Source organism: Gobius niger (assembly GCF_951799975.1).
Source record: "Gobius niger genome assembly, chromosome: 7".
Lineage (NCBI taxonomy): Eukaryota > Metazoa > Chordata > Actinopteri > Gobiiformes > Gobiidae > Gobius > Gobius niger.
The window spans coordinates 12233712-12247421 of NC_136858.1; the positions used below are offsets into that span (position 1 = coordinate 12233712).

Genomic DNA, 13710 nt, shown 5'->3' on the forward strand with positions numbered 1-13710 from the left:
AGGAGTTTGGAAGGAGGTGTCACGGTTTGAAAATGAGGAAAATCTGTTACAGGGGACATTTATTTCTCTGGAGAGAACATCATAATGCTTTGCGATTTGCTTCCGACAACTGAAATGATATTTAGATTTTCTTTGATAAAGGTCTGTGTCAGCTCTGGCAGAATGGAAGAAATCCCCCATATAGAACATTTACTGCGTATCAAAAGGAATGGCTTTCTTCCTACAACAATATTAAAAAGCCGAAGCGTAAAATCCGCCAGGCAGACTGTATTTCCTGCCTCATTCACCTGTTCGTCGCAGCCTGCTACCTTTGCCTCTCAACCAGTCTCACATCTCTCAATCCATAAGGGAGGAGAAGAAGAAAGTTAAAATCACAAAGTGCTTCACAGAGAACAAGAGGGTCACCAAAACAACAAGTATTACAGAAAATGTACAGAGAAACAATCAACTAAAAGCTCGTCTGAACTGCCATGTCTTCATCTGCTTTTTAACCTTTTCTTTTTGTCACTCTTCTGTTATTCTTTCATTGCTTTAAAGGGATATTTCAGGATTTTTGACATAGGGCCTCATTTCTTAGTTATCCAGAGTGCTGCTGATTTCTGGAGATTTTTTATTATTCATGCAGTCCTTATATTTGAAGAGTTTAGTGGTGCTAGGCTAGTGCAAGGCTAGTGCATGTCTATGGTAACTAGTAGCCTGCATTAAAAACCTCTTCAAAATCATGGGGTAGTCCTCCAAACGTTGCCATATATGACTTGTAGAAAGCTCCTTTGTGAATTCCACGTGTAGTAATGCCGCCGCAGGTAAACAAACTACTGTAGATCCGGTAACAGAGCAGATCACTCCGCCGCAGCATAGCTTACAACCAGGAAGCTGATGCTGCTCAAATATAAGTTATTTTAAATGCAAAATGGTTATATTAAAAAAAATATTCAGTCAACACAGACATTTATATGGGTAGTCTGGTGTTTAGGGTTGTGCCGATGGACGACATCATCGTCCATCGTGATGGATGGGCAACATCACGATGGAGAGCCACCATCGTGATGCCACGCCCCCTCCTGTCAGAAACACGCACTGGTCTTCTGTGGGCCTTGTAAACCTTCAAACTTTGCAGGGATTGCACTGTAAATGCAATCACGGATATAACTAATATGCGTGCTAGTTTCAGTACCTGCCAGAAGCCATGATGTGTTAGCTGTAATTATTAAAGTAAAGACACGCGGAGCTCTCTCTCTTTCTCTCTACAGCTCAAAGTTTAACAGCGCGTGGTTTTGTTTTGCTTTGCTGCGTACGGAAAAAATAACGAGATAGCTCTCACATCGGAGCTAGCACGGGCACGCATGGGTTTGGAATATTCTCACGAAGAACTGTGAGAGGAGAGAAAGAGGCGGTGTAGGAGGTACGAAGTTACGAGCTCACGGACTGGGCGGCGCGTGGAGCGGCTTCAAAAACGTAAGCTACGACGCAAACGTGTACATATTGTCCCGTTCACCCACTGTTTGAGCAAATGCAAATAATAAGCTCCGATTTACATTTGTATTAGTGGGATAAGAGCCTTGGTATTGAGGAGTTTTCACGCTATGAATGAGTCGTTCTCCTCTCAGACGTTTTAACAAATTTCTGTTGCAAAAGTCGTTTAGATCCATTTATCCTGCAATCTCACATTTTCCTAACATAAATAGTAATATGCAGCATATATATAGCCTATGTAAATATCTTTAAAAAATGCTTATAATGAGAAATGGACAATATCATTGTCCATCACGATGGTTCACTGTAAACATCGTCAACGGCCAATTAAGGGAACATCGCCCAACCCTACTGGTGTTATAAGTGATTTGCCTCAGGTGCACTGTGCTTGGGTCAGTTTTTAATGCAGGCTACTAGTTTCCATAGACATGCACTAGCCTAGCACTAGCCAAGCACCACTGAACTCTTCAAATGTAATGACTGCATGAATAATAATAATGAAAAAAATCTCCAGAAATCAACAATATTCTGGATAACTAGGAAATGCGGCCCTATGCCAAAAATCCGGAAATGTCCCTTTAATGTCAGTTTTTCATCACTTTTTTGTTGCCCTTTTGTCACTTTTTTTTAATCACTTTTGTGTCACACTTTTGTCATGTTTTCGTCACGTCAAACCAAACGGGAGGAAATATGTTCGGGTGGTTCAGGTGGGGGTTAAGAAGTTAAAAGAATCAACAGAGTCGGCCACACGTAGCAACAGAGGAAGGTCATTCCACAATTTAGGGGCTTCAAAGGACAAGCGTCCTCTGGTTTAAAAACGGGTCACTGGGACAGTGAGGAGGTTCTGGCCCGAGGACCTATGGGTGCGAACAGAGGAGTAGGTCAGACACACATTTGGGAGCCTGACCATGCAATGCTCTAAAAGTCTAAACTAAAATTTGCAAAAATTTCTGATCGAATTGAACACTGATTCAATTCGATCAGTGTTCTAGATTTGGGCAAATGAGCTCTCTCAACATGTGCCTTCACCTGGGAATAAAGAAACAATAACGTTTCTAGGAAGATCTATCAAGCTTTGAACACCTTGAACAACACAGATAAATGTGACTTTTTACAGATTTGTTCAGTCAAAACATGTTATCAAAAAGTAGCCAGTTTAAATCCATTAAAAAAATTACAAATAAAAGAAAACTAGAAATACATTTTTTTCAGCAAAAGTTTCAAATGTAATTCCTATTTACCTGCAGTGTCTCGCCTTAATTGTCCCACTGACATCTCTGAGAACTACAATAAGACATCTGACAAAGACAAACAAGAAAGACACAGTGTCAACGATCTAAAAATGGCATGTGCTCTCGGATATTAAGCCCTTTTCTTGACATGCACGGTCACGCATGCTCCTCTAAGCCTGCAGACTGTCAGCCACATGGATTTGTGAACATGTCAGGGAGCATCGGGCTCATTTCCAAATAAACCTAAGCCAAATAAAATATGCTAATCAGACCATTCGCCGCGGTGATGAGGCCTGAAGGGAGCAGCCGAGACGAGCTTACTCTGGCTCCTCTCTGCGCTTCTGTGGTGTTCTCTGCTCCTGCGTTTGTTACTCTCTCAGAGATGCAAGGAAGAATTATGACTACATGAATATTGAAACGCAATAGCAAAGACGTGTAACACAATGCAAGCTTCAATCAGAAGTCTAGTGCAGCGAAGAGCAAATGGGGGGTAATAAAAAAAAGCAACAACAGCATCACAGAGTGAGCAGCAGTGGCCCACAGTCAGCGGTATATCTCCATCTTACACACTTTTCATGACAGTGAGGTCAAAGTTCTGGCTAGAGAGATGATGGTTTGTGTCTTAACTGGTCTTACATTTTGACTAAAAGAGCGAGAAGAAGCTGCTGAAGATAGAAGCGAAACAATCTCAAATATATCATATGGCATTTATAACATCTTAAAACCTAAGGGTATTTTCTACGTAAAATTACCAAGGCCATGCTTTCCATAAAGTTTCAATGAAAGCTTAAATAAATCAATAACGTAGGACAGTTATTTGTGTCTGTGAAGGAAATTGAATGTTTGACAATTACGCTGAAATAAATGAATAATTTAGTGATAGCAGATACTGCCAGAATAGACAGCGTTATAAAGCCCTAACCTGCTCACCTCTAATCAACCTATTCACCTAGGTGACAAACCATTTCCCTATATTTACTCAGTCACAGCAATGGTCCCAATCACCGGCGTGTAATTTCCTCTTAACAGGAGTCAAAGGTCAGCGTTGGCTCGTCCCTGTGGATGTGTGGAAGTGTAGCTCTGATGGAGGCTGACATAGAGTGACATGATGCTGAGCTGCTCTGCTCTGGGCCAGCCGCACTCGCCGCCGACAGCCGGGATCACGCTATTTATAGGCTTCCAACTCCCTCCATCTCCAAGCTTTACTGTTGCCTCCACTGTGGACCAGGGCGGCACGGGATTGGAACTAGATCTAATTGGGATTTTACTGATAAGTATTGCAGTGTTGTTCTGACTCTAATTAGCGTGTGCTTGCGTTTACCTTTCTTTAAATGTAAATAGGCCCAGAATTACAGAGATATGAACACAGATATACACTTTGTAGATACCCTGGGAACGGCCAAAATTGGTCACATTCGAAGCTGCCAGAGGGGGAAAACAAAGGGGGAAAAGAACTACTCGATCATGTACTTCTACACCACTACTTAACCAAATGCTGAATTATGGATGATATCTTTACCAAATAAAGGTACAGACTTGGAGAGAAAAAACAGTGGTTCAAGAGGCAATCCGTCCATCCATTTTCTTTTGCTTTATCCGGCGTCCAGTCGCGGAGGCAGTAGTCTAATAAAAGTAAGGTTCAAGAGGCCATAAATAACATAAATAACAGGGAATGCTAACCATAAGGCCAATATTAGCTTCATGCAACAGCTAACTTTCAGTGCTGGTTTTTCTCATGCAAGAATGAAACAAATCATACGTCAAGGACTTGATTTGTTTGTGCTAAATATGCTCATAGTCCGCCAGAAGTAAAGTTGTAATTGGCTTGTAATTGACTTTATTAATTTCAGTTTTATATATAAAATATATAATATAGTTGTGCGTCAAGTTCACCATACTTATTTGGAAACATATTTTAGGGGAAAAAATCATTTGGCTCATAAAACTCAGCATTTTTAATGATTGTTAGAAAATGAGTGTATTGATCATTGACGGTGTCACGACTGGTCATCACAAAGGATATGTCTGTACAATGGGTAGAAAGATAATGTAACTCTGTAATTTATGAATTACAGACCAGTGCAGTGTCTCTGCGGTTAAAGTGATAGTCTGGAAGTCTAAATGTTTTACAAATTGTATAAAATGTGCAAAATTGACCACCTGCATTTTGATGTAATAATATATATATATTATTGTTTGTAAAATCCCTCCTTCCCGGATCTCGCCAACTAATCAAGAGTTGAGTATCGTACCCTTTCCTGTGAACCAGCCTGTCAGGTCCAATCAGGAGGGAGCGGGAGGAGCTTGATCATTTACTTTTAAAAATCTGTTCCTGCTCTCCTCATTTTGCAAACTTACAGACTATCACTTTAATATACATGTTCACATTTCAGTGAAATTATGTCCTGACAAACACAGATGCCCTCCCCTGTGTGCAAAAAAATTACAACTCTATCCGATTTCTTACATATCCCGCAATGGCGAGTTCTGACACTGAAAGCAGAAGTAAACGTGCAGGAGTGGGGGTGTGGGAGGAGGAGGGAGGGGTGCGCTTGATTTTGCAGACGGAGTTACATAAGCGTGCGTTAATCCCCTCCCCATACGCATACGAAATGAGACGAGATTGACACTGGCCTGGATCCCACCAAGACCCTGCTCCATTTAAACCTCCCTCTCAGATCTTTGACAGCGATATTCTCAACACCCAAAATCCGAGCCATGAGATACAGCACGCGGATTATGTCATTTCCGCGTCAGCTCAAGTCAGTTCTCGTACGACACAAAAAGCACAAGCAAAACAAAATGGAACTCTGCGTAAAATAACTTTCAACGAGCGAGCCACACTACACTTGGTATTGAACAAAACAAAAACAATATGAACTGCCACGACAGAATATTGGTCGGAGGGTGAATCGACAGAGCTCTCACCTCACAGTAAGACGATCTCAGGTTCGGTTTCCCGACTTTGGGAAGTTTGGGAAGTGTGTTTCCTCCAGACGCTCCACTCTCCCCGTCGACCTACAACAAGGAAAAGACGCTAAAAACCTCAAAAGCACAACTCATGTTTCCTCACTAATGTCGCCACAAACTGGTTTGAACATTTCCCTGAAAAAGATTATTCTGTTGGGATAAGACAAGTTTATATCAATTGGCCCGTTAAAGGTGCACTGTGTCACATTTTTGGTTGTAATGTTGCTAATACAAAACATGCTCTAAGACACAGAAAATGCTGTTGTTGTAGTGGTTAAACGTAAACCTAACAACTCATGTTTGGCTGCTTTAAGTCTACATCTCCCTTGAGACGTCCCGCTCCCTGTAAAGTAGCAGTCATGCTTGAGGAGAGGTGAGCTGCTCACAGGAAAGACACAGTTTGTTTGATTGCTTTATATATATATAAATATAAGTATTTTTCAACTATAAAAATATTGGCAGTAAAAATAAAAGCTTGTATTTGATTCCATTTATTTGACGAAATGTTACACAGTGTGGCTTTAAAATAAATGCTTTTTAGCCATTTTTTCATTGTCTGCTCCCGAAATGATAGCGTCTGTCTCTTTAACAATCCTCGCACTATTTATTTCAACCTGGAGAGACTCAAACAGACAAAAGCAGCAATTAGGAAGATTTATTGACATGTATATTAGTTTTGGCGATCAGACCCGGCTGTAGACGATGTATGAAAGTCAGTAAGGATGAACAGCTTGGAGTTAGGGATGTCTTTCCATAGCCTGGACACTGGTGGTGGTATGGAAGACCCGTGAAGGATGCAGCAGGGAGAAGCCGTGGGCTGAAGAGGTGGAGACGGGACGGAGGTGGGTCGCAGCACAGCTGGGAAGCGAACGAACCCTGGTTGCTGGGGCTTAAATGCGGGACCGAGGGTGATGATTGGCTGCTACGGAGGTGCGGCTCTTACACTGAAGGCTGAGGTAGAGGTGTGGCCCTCACGGAAGCGATCATTGGCTGGAGGTATGTGATGCTGAAATTAGTCTCCCAGGCTGAATTAACGCCTAGGCTTCATTTCTAAATATAAAGACTGATAATGTTTTTTTTTCTCTCTTCTGTCCTAAAAATACAAGTACAAGTAACAGTGCACAAAATGTTTTAATTTTGTTGTTTCATGTCTTATTAGGATTTACGTGTGCCAGCTTTTACCAATGGCTGCTGGCTGCCCTGCTTTTTGACCACAAACGTGGGGGCCGCCATTGCTCCGCCGTTGCTGCAGTACCTCCATATCGCCGCTAGGCCCCCATTGAAAAGCATTGGACTTTAGACACGTTAAAAACTACTTTAAAGCCTGGTTTCAATTGTTTCAACACTAGACTAGGCTAGATATTCCTCCTGAGATAACGCTGGGTTAATAACAATATATGAAACCAGGCTGGTTTTCGTAATATGAATTTTTGAAATCTCGTACTTAATGAGGCTCAGACTGTTAGCATTGGAGCAGCGCGAGCTACACGTCAGGCAAGGGCCGAGTCTACGGTGAAAATCCCGCCCGTATGTCCTTTTTAGGAACATGCTTCGTCAGAGCTGGGGAGGAGGAGTCTGTAAATCCGCCATGAATTGCCCCACGGCCGTGGTCAATCTGGTAAACGGGGAGGAGTGAGCATAAGACGTCCATTTTTTTTTACAGTCTATGGCTTTTACAGGCACATTGAGTTGCAAATATGATCACACACGTTTTTGTTCGCAGAATTTTCATAGGAATTCTCCAAAACCAAGCCACTCCTACATACAGCATTTATCAAAAACTCTGTACTCCGGCTTAGCTGACCCTCTGTTCTCCTGCCTGACCCCAATACCTGGAGCTCCTCTCGCAGACAGAGCCACCCACAGCCTAATCTGAGAGGTATGTGCAGCTCAGGGGAGAGGCATAAACATTTCACCATGACTAGAATACGTAGGCTTTTGAAAGAAACATGTCAAGAAGACTTTGTTGTTTTTAATCACGTTACACTGTTGTTTTCTTTGTCAAAAACACACCTGGAGCAGTATTTTGCTTCATCCAAACAGCTCTGAGAATGTTTAACGTGATTTTAGCTTTAATAGCAGAGCATTTAAGCCTGTTGTGTCAGCACTGATGGACAGCTACTGTTTGTTAACAATGGGCTTCCAGACAGCGGCTGCCTGTGTGTCCTGGTTAACACAGTTACAGCATGAGCTAATGTATTCATGTGGCAGGGACTGACAGCTTGGTCATTAGTAATTAAGTCTCAAGTCTGAGAGAGGTTTGTGTCTGGGGGGTTCTTTGTGGAGTCGAGATTAAACCTTTTCCAAATGTAGAGAAAAAAAATGAATGTTTAAAGTCTGATACCGTAAGAAAAACAGTTGAGTCGTGAAGGTCATTGGACTCGAGAGCCTATTGTTCATGTTCCTGTTCAAACTATGAGTCATTGTTTAGCAGTTATATTAAAAGCCCATTACATAACATGTGTATTTATTCTTAAGATGCTGAAAGAAGCCTGTGGCTAATAGTCCAATCATTGTAGCTGATACTCAGATTTAGCTGCTTTTTACACTGGATGCCATTCCTGTACATTACATTATACGTTTATATAGACGATGAACCCCAAATGATTCATCAGTTGTTTTCAGAGGACATGACATTATCTTAAAGGAATAGACCATACCAGTATTTTACATACTGAGATGTCTTAGCTTAGACGAGTTGATTCATACCTGTCTGGCTCAAACAAGCAAATATTGTTAGCATTTAGCCTCTTCCAGCATAGGTATAGCTCCAAACTGGGGTTCAGTGAAAAGCTACCAAGCTGTTCCACATTTTCCCTATTTAAATACAGTTGCGTGAAACGTAACTGGAATACTTCGACGTTATTACCATGTGGACGTGGAAGTACTCCAGGTGTTATTGCGCCTCACAATATAGTGCCCCTCTTCATCCACTTAGAAAATAGACATGTTTAATTTTGTGTAACGTTTTACGTAACTGTTTTTAAGTAGGGAAAATGTGGAATAGCTTGGTAGCTTCGAACTTTATCAGTTTGGAGCTATACCTTTGCTGGGAGAGGCTAAATGCTAACAACATTTGCGTGACTGAGCACACGCAAAAAGACCAGACAGGTACGCATCAACTCGTCTAAGCTCAGGTAAGAACACATCTCAGGATGTAAAAACGGTGGCCTGTTCCTTTAACACAAGTATGAGTATAGAACATTAGCTACTGGGATTTAGCAGGAAAATAATGGTACAAACAGGGTTTCTGTGAATCATAAAGTATAATATACTATAGTTCAAGATCTTATGATGATAAATGTTGATCAAATGTCATTTAAATAAAAATTATTCATTATGCACAGCTTCAGGTACATTTTTTTTACATTTACCAACCGATACTCTTGACTGGGGTTGAACATTGGACAACATTGGACATTTGTCCTTGGAATTAACAAGAATAATTAATGGAAATGAACAGGGAATTAACACAAGTGAAGGTCAGATTCAAACTGAAGCGAAAACATTTGATTTGAGAGTTATTCACTGAAGTCTGAATGAAGAGGACAGTGTTTTAGGTTGTGGCCGATACAAAGAGCGTTTAGAAATGGAATAGACTCATTCCATGTTTGTGCCGATCTTACAAATATTCATCAAGTGTGTGCATTATTACAATGTTATATTGTTTTAAAAGTCTATAACTTAGGTCTGTTCTGCAGATCTGTGTCGGACACAGGCCCCGCCCACTCCTCATCAGTGTTACGTATTACAAAAGTAACGAGTTGCACAAATATATTACTTTTTTCAGTAACTAAGGAATATAACATTTTACTCATAGAAAATATGGGAATATATATATATTATATATATTAGTCATTACATTTGTAGTAACTTGAGCTACAAGAGCATTTAAATGTATGAATAAAGAAATGGCAAACTCCCCCCAGATAAAATGCAGCATGCCAGATCAAGTTGGACACTGGTGCATAAGATCTGCAGTCTGTGGTTAATGTCGTCAAAACAAAACACCAGAGAATGGGGAAAGTGAAGGAAAAGGACATCTCTGACTGCACTTTTGCTCCATGGCATTATTACTTATTTTCAGTTTATATTTAGCCAAACATAACATACTACATTGTTAAAGCTGTAACTACTAATATAGAATATATTACAATATTAAAGTAACTTGCCCAACACTGCTCCTCATACAGAAACAATCAAGGCAAGGCAAGGCAACTTTATTTATACCGCGCATTTCGTACACAAGGCAACTCAATGCGCCAACTCAGCGTCTGTTATGATCTGAGAGAGAGAAACTTTGCAGTTTGTCCCGTCCCACAGTATTAATCAGAATGTAGGTTTAGGAAAGTGTCAGACTCTTGTACGGGTCTGGGGTGTGACATCACTCAAATGCATGTCTTATGGTTGAAAAACATAATTAATGGGTAGCTAATAGTTTGCCGGTTTTTAATTTGTAATTTTTCCAAGCTAAAGTTTCCAGCAAATTTAACAGGCATTATCCGCCCCATTGCAATCCTACTCTTGGCACACTGCGGGTGCTCAGAATTATAAAACCTTAATGTCCCTTCTTTACTGGCGCGGCTAATTTTAGCTCATGCTAAATGAACCCTTTTAATGACTGTGTGATCCGAGACAGGCTCCCTGACCTCCCCCAAAACTGACAGGACAACCCAGACGGGACGCTGCACTACACTTTGACCTACTTCAGTCTGGACCTGTTGAGGGGAGGGGCCACGGCCAGACCCCCAGCTCACGGCTGCTTTAAGAACAAGTAAATCAGAGGCTTGTGAGCGGAGACAATGGCTGCTTTGAATGTGAAATAAGAGAGGGCAGCGGAGGGACGCGTGTGTGTGTCAAAGGATCATCACTGTGTTACGGCGCATTTAAAATTCTGCCACACACACACACACACACACACACACACACACACACACACACAAAGCTGGGGATTTTCATTTCATCTATGACACGCGTTCATCTCTTTTCTTTGTATCGCGGTGTGGCTTCGAAGAAATCTCCCTCTCAGCAGATGGGACCGAAATCCTCCAGAACCAATTCCCCGCTGGATATGGAGACAGTGGGACAATGATAATCAGGCCGCGAGTCAGCTCCGTTGGCAGAATGAAAGACCGACATGAGGAAATCGGTCCCAACTTTCTCAAAATGTGGGCACAGGTTGGAGAAGCGGGTTGTGAGATTATTCGCAGGATTGGTTATTGGCAGCCAAAACAACAAAGCAGTCGATGAAATAAAGACGTAGTCAAATGTTGTTTTGGGGGTTCTGGGATTTTGTGACACGGAATGTTGAGCAAAGAGTTTATTTCACCAAAATACCACCGTCATTCACTGAAACTGGCATAGCAGAAGAAGACTCATCTGTACTGCTTTGTTTTAGTGTAGTCAAGAGGATTCATCAGCAACTACTTCTGGACTTGCACTCAAAGCAACAATTATAGACAATTGTAAAAAGAAAATTTGGCACAAACATAAACTATAGACGTTGAACTACGAAAACACTAAAGCTTATTTTCTGCGGATAAACCGTATGATGTTTTAGACCATTGGCTTCAGTCCATTAGTAAAACTAGTAAACGCTGAAATGCAACGTGGACTTTTTTGAGTGGCCAAATATCATTACCCTATAGAGCAATCTGATGAGCGGCTAATTCCCAATGTCCCACGCCCATATTACGCACTTGGTGGAGGAGTGTGAAGTGCAATCATTCAAAATCAGAACCGATTTTAGAAGAAACATGCAATGTCTGATGTAGTTCAAAGTCCTTTATTGAACGGGGAACACCAACATGTCGGTGTGCCTCGGACATTGCATTTATCTTATCTTATGTTTCGCCTGGTTTTGTCCTCGAAGAGCACCTGATTGTTTTATTTTAACTTTACCCACTGATGCGCTCAACCCCACCCTGCTTCAGAACACATTTTACTGCCACTGTCGGTTCACAAACTAGGAATTTTCTTTGGTGAAAATGTTCAACGTGAAACATAAAACTTTGTAGATAAATAGTAAACTTAAAGAAAAACTTTTTAGCATAAACGTGGGTGAACCAAAAACAAGGAAAACGTCTCCCTATAAGAACCTTATACATATAGCCTGCTGCTACGGGATCAGTAGTTGCTGACGAAGCCTCTTAAGGTGAGCGGCGAAACAGCCCAAAACAAAAAGAGTCCAGAATCTCCACTCTGAAAATAAGTTTTTCTTTTCAAAAGTTGTTCCTTCCATATCCGTACTTGAAAATGACAATCGATCCAAGCGAAACCACACGTTCTCCATCTTTAAACCAGTTTCTGATGTTTCAGAGTGTTAGAGTGCAGTCATTTTTGGACATGCAAGGTCCCAACTGTCAGAATTGCCCGCTGATCTTTCCTGGGCTGAGCAGCTCTGGCAGCTTCAGAGGGTCACATGAAGTTTAGATGAGAAGATACCAGAGCCGGGGCTCTGAAAAAGCGCTCGGGGCCAACGGGGCGGTGGGATTACGTTATCTCCACCACAGCTGAGACCTGATCCCCGGGGCTCCAGAAGAACATGAGGACCACCACCGCCAAACACGTGAGAGGAGCCCTCACATCTGGGCGCAATTACATCTGGAGGGCCAGCCCGGAGGAGTGACGTGAGGTTCATGATGAGCCAATCACATTTTTGGAAACTGGTTCTTTGGAATGAACGAATTTGAAGGGTTCAATTTGTGGAAAGAGACTGATCTTTCTCTGGGGGTTTTTGTGTGTGTGCAAATATTTTCCCCCATTTTTCCATTTTTTTTTTTTATTATTTTTGCCATGTTTTCTCCCAATTTCCCCCCCGGACCATTCCCCATTATACAAACATTTCTTGACATTGGAGATGAACCAGATATTGTAAATTTTCAGATCTTTCACACATTCTTGTTCTGTTCTCTTGTTCTAGAGGACAAATATTTCAGTATAGGTATCGGACAGAGTATCGTTCAGGTATCGGTATCGAAAACAAAGTATGTATAATGTAACGGTACCCAGCCATAGTAGCGATAATAGATTTCTAGGTAATACAAGTTATCAGACGACAGGCTTCTTAAAAAGATCATCTGAAGCGGCTCTTTGAAATGAACAGTTCCCAAAGATGGACAGGAATCTAATCACTCACTGATGAGTTTGGATAAAGTAAAGGACAAAGAAAAGGGAGGATGGAGTTTGGGATGTGCATATTTTCTTGCTTTCATTGCCGCTGAGACCAAACTGAATGTCCATGACGCAGGAGGAGGGGGAGGGGGCCCTGAGGCTGAACGGCCAAGAGGTCATTGGGCAGATGCATCCTCCGAGTATAGAGTTCTCCCTGGAGCTAAGAGTAAAGAAAACCAACCAGACAGGTTTAAATCAAGCGAGGAGTGAACGTCTCATGACTTCAGACCGACATGCTCAAATAAAATCCCGACATATCAACAGTCTGGCTTCCTATTAAAATTCTTAGCATTCTATTATGAGCCGCAGAAGAATGCAGGGATGAGCTTTTGCAGGGGGAGCGCATGGTTAGCTTCACCCGTCGCGCCGAATGACATTTCCAATACAATCAAATGGACGAACGCCATAATCGATGCTTTTCCCGCCTCTGTGGAAGCTGCGTTAATCACATGTCGGGACAGGAGGCGGCTCAAGAAAAGTTTAGTTTTGATCAGCTTAAAGCAACACTGCGGAATATTCCAGGTCATAGGCAGAGGTGGGTAGTACTCATGTACTCAAGTAATTATCCTTTTGTAGTTACAGTAGGCTACTTACGGCTTCTACTTGAGTAATATTAAAATGAAGTATCTGTATTTTTACTTGAAAGAAAAAATAACTAATCTAAGCGACAAATTGTCATTTTGAGGTGTATTTCTTGCTTTGTCTAATTCTTCTTTTTAATTTGCTTTTATATTTTCTTTGAAAGTATTACAATTTTCACATGATTTAATGTTTAGTTGCTTATAGTTTATGTCACTACTGAAACATGAAGCAAATTTTTTGTTACTCAACACTCACGGTACTCAAGTAACATTTTCCCAAG

The 13710-nt window shown here is 41.4% G+C and overlaps 1 protein-coding gene across 2 annotated transcripts in view; it reads right to left on the minus strand.

Annotated features, from left to right (window-relative positions):
* The window catches only part of lzts2a (leucine zipper, putative tumor suppressor 2a), an 86287-nt gene that overhangs the window by 56462 nt on the left and 16115 nt on the right, over window positions 1-13710 (minus strand). The window contains exon 2 of one of the 2 annotated variants that reach the window (XM_079559909.1): window positions 5634-5723. The exons of the other annotated variant lie outside the window; for it this stretch is intronic. The gene's annotated coding sequence lies outside the window, so the exon portion shown is untranslated. The remainder of the gene's footprint in view (window positions 1-5633; window positions 5724-13710) is intronic. 2 annotated transcript variants of the gene reach the window in all.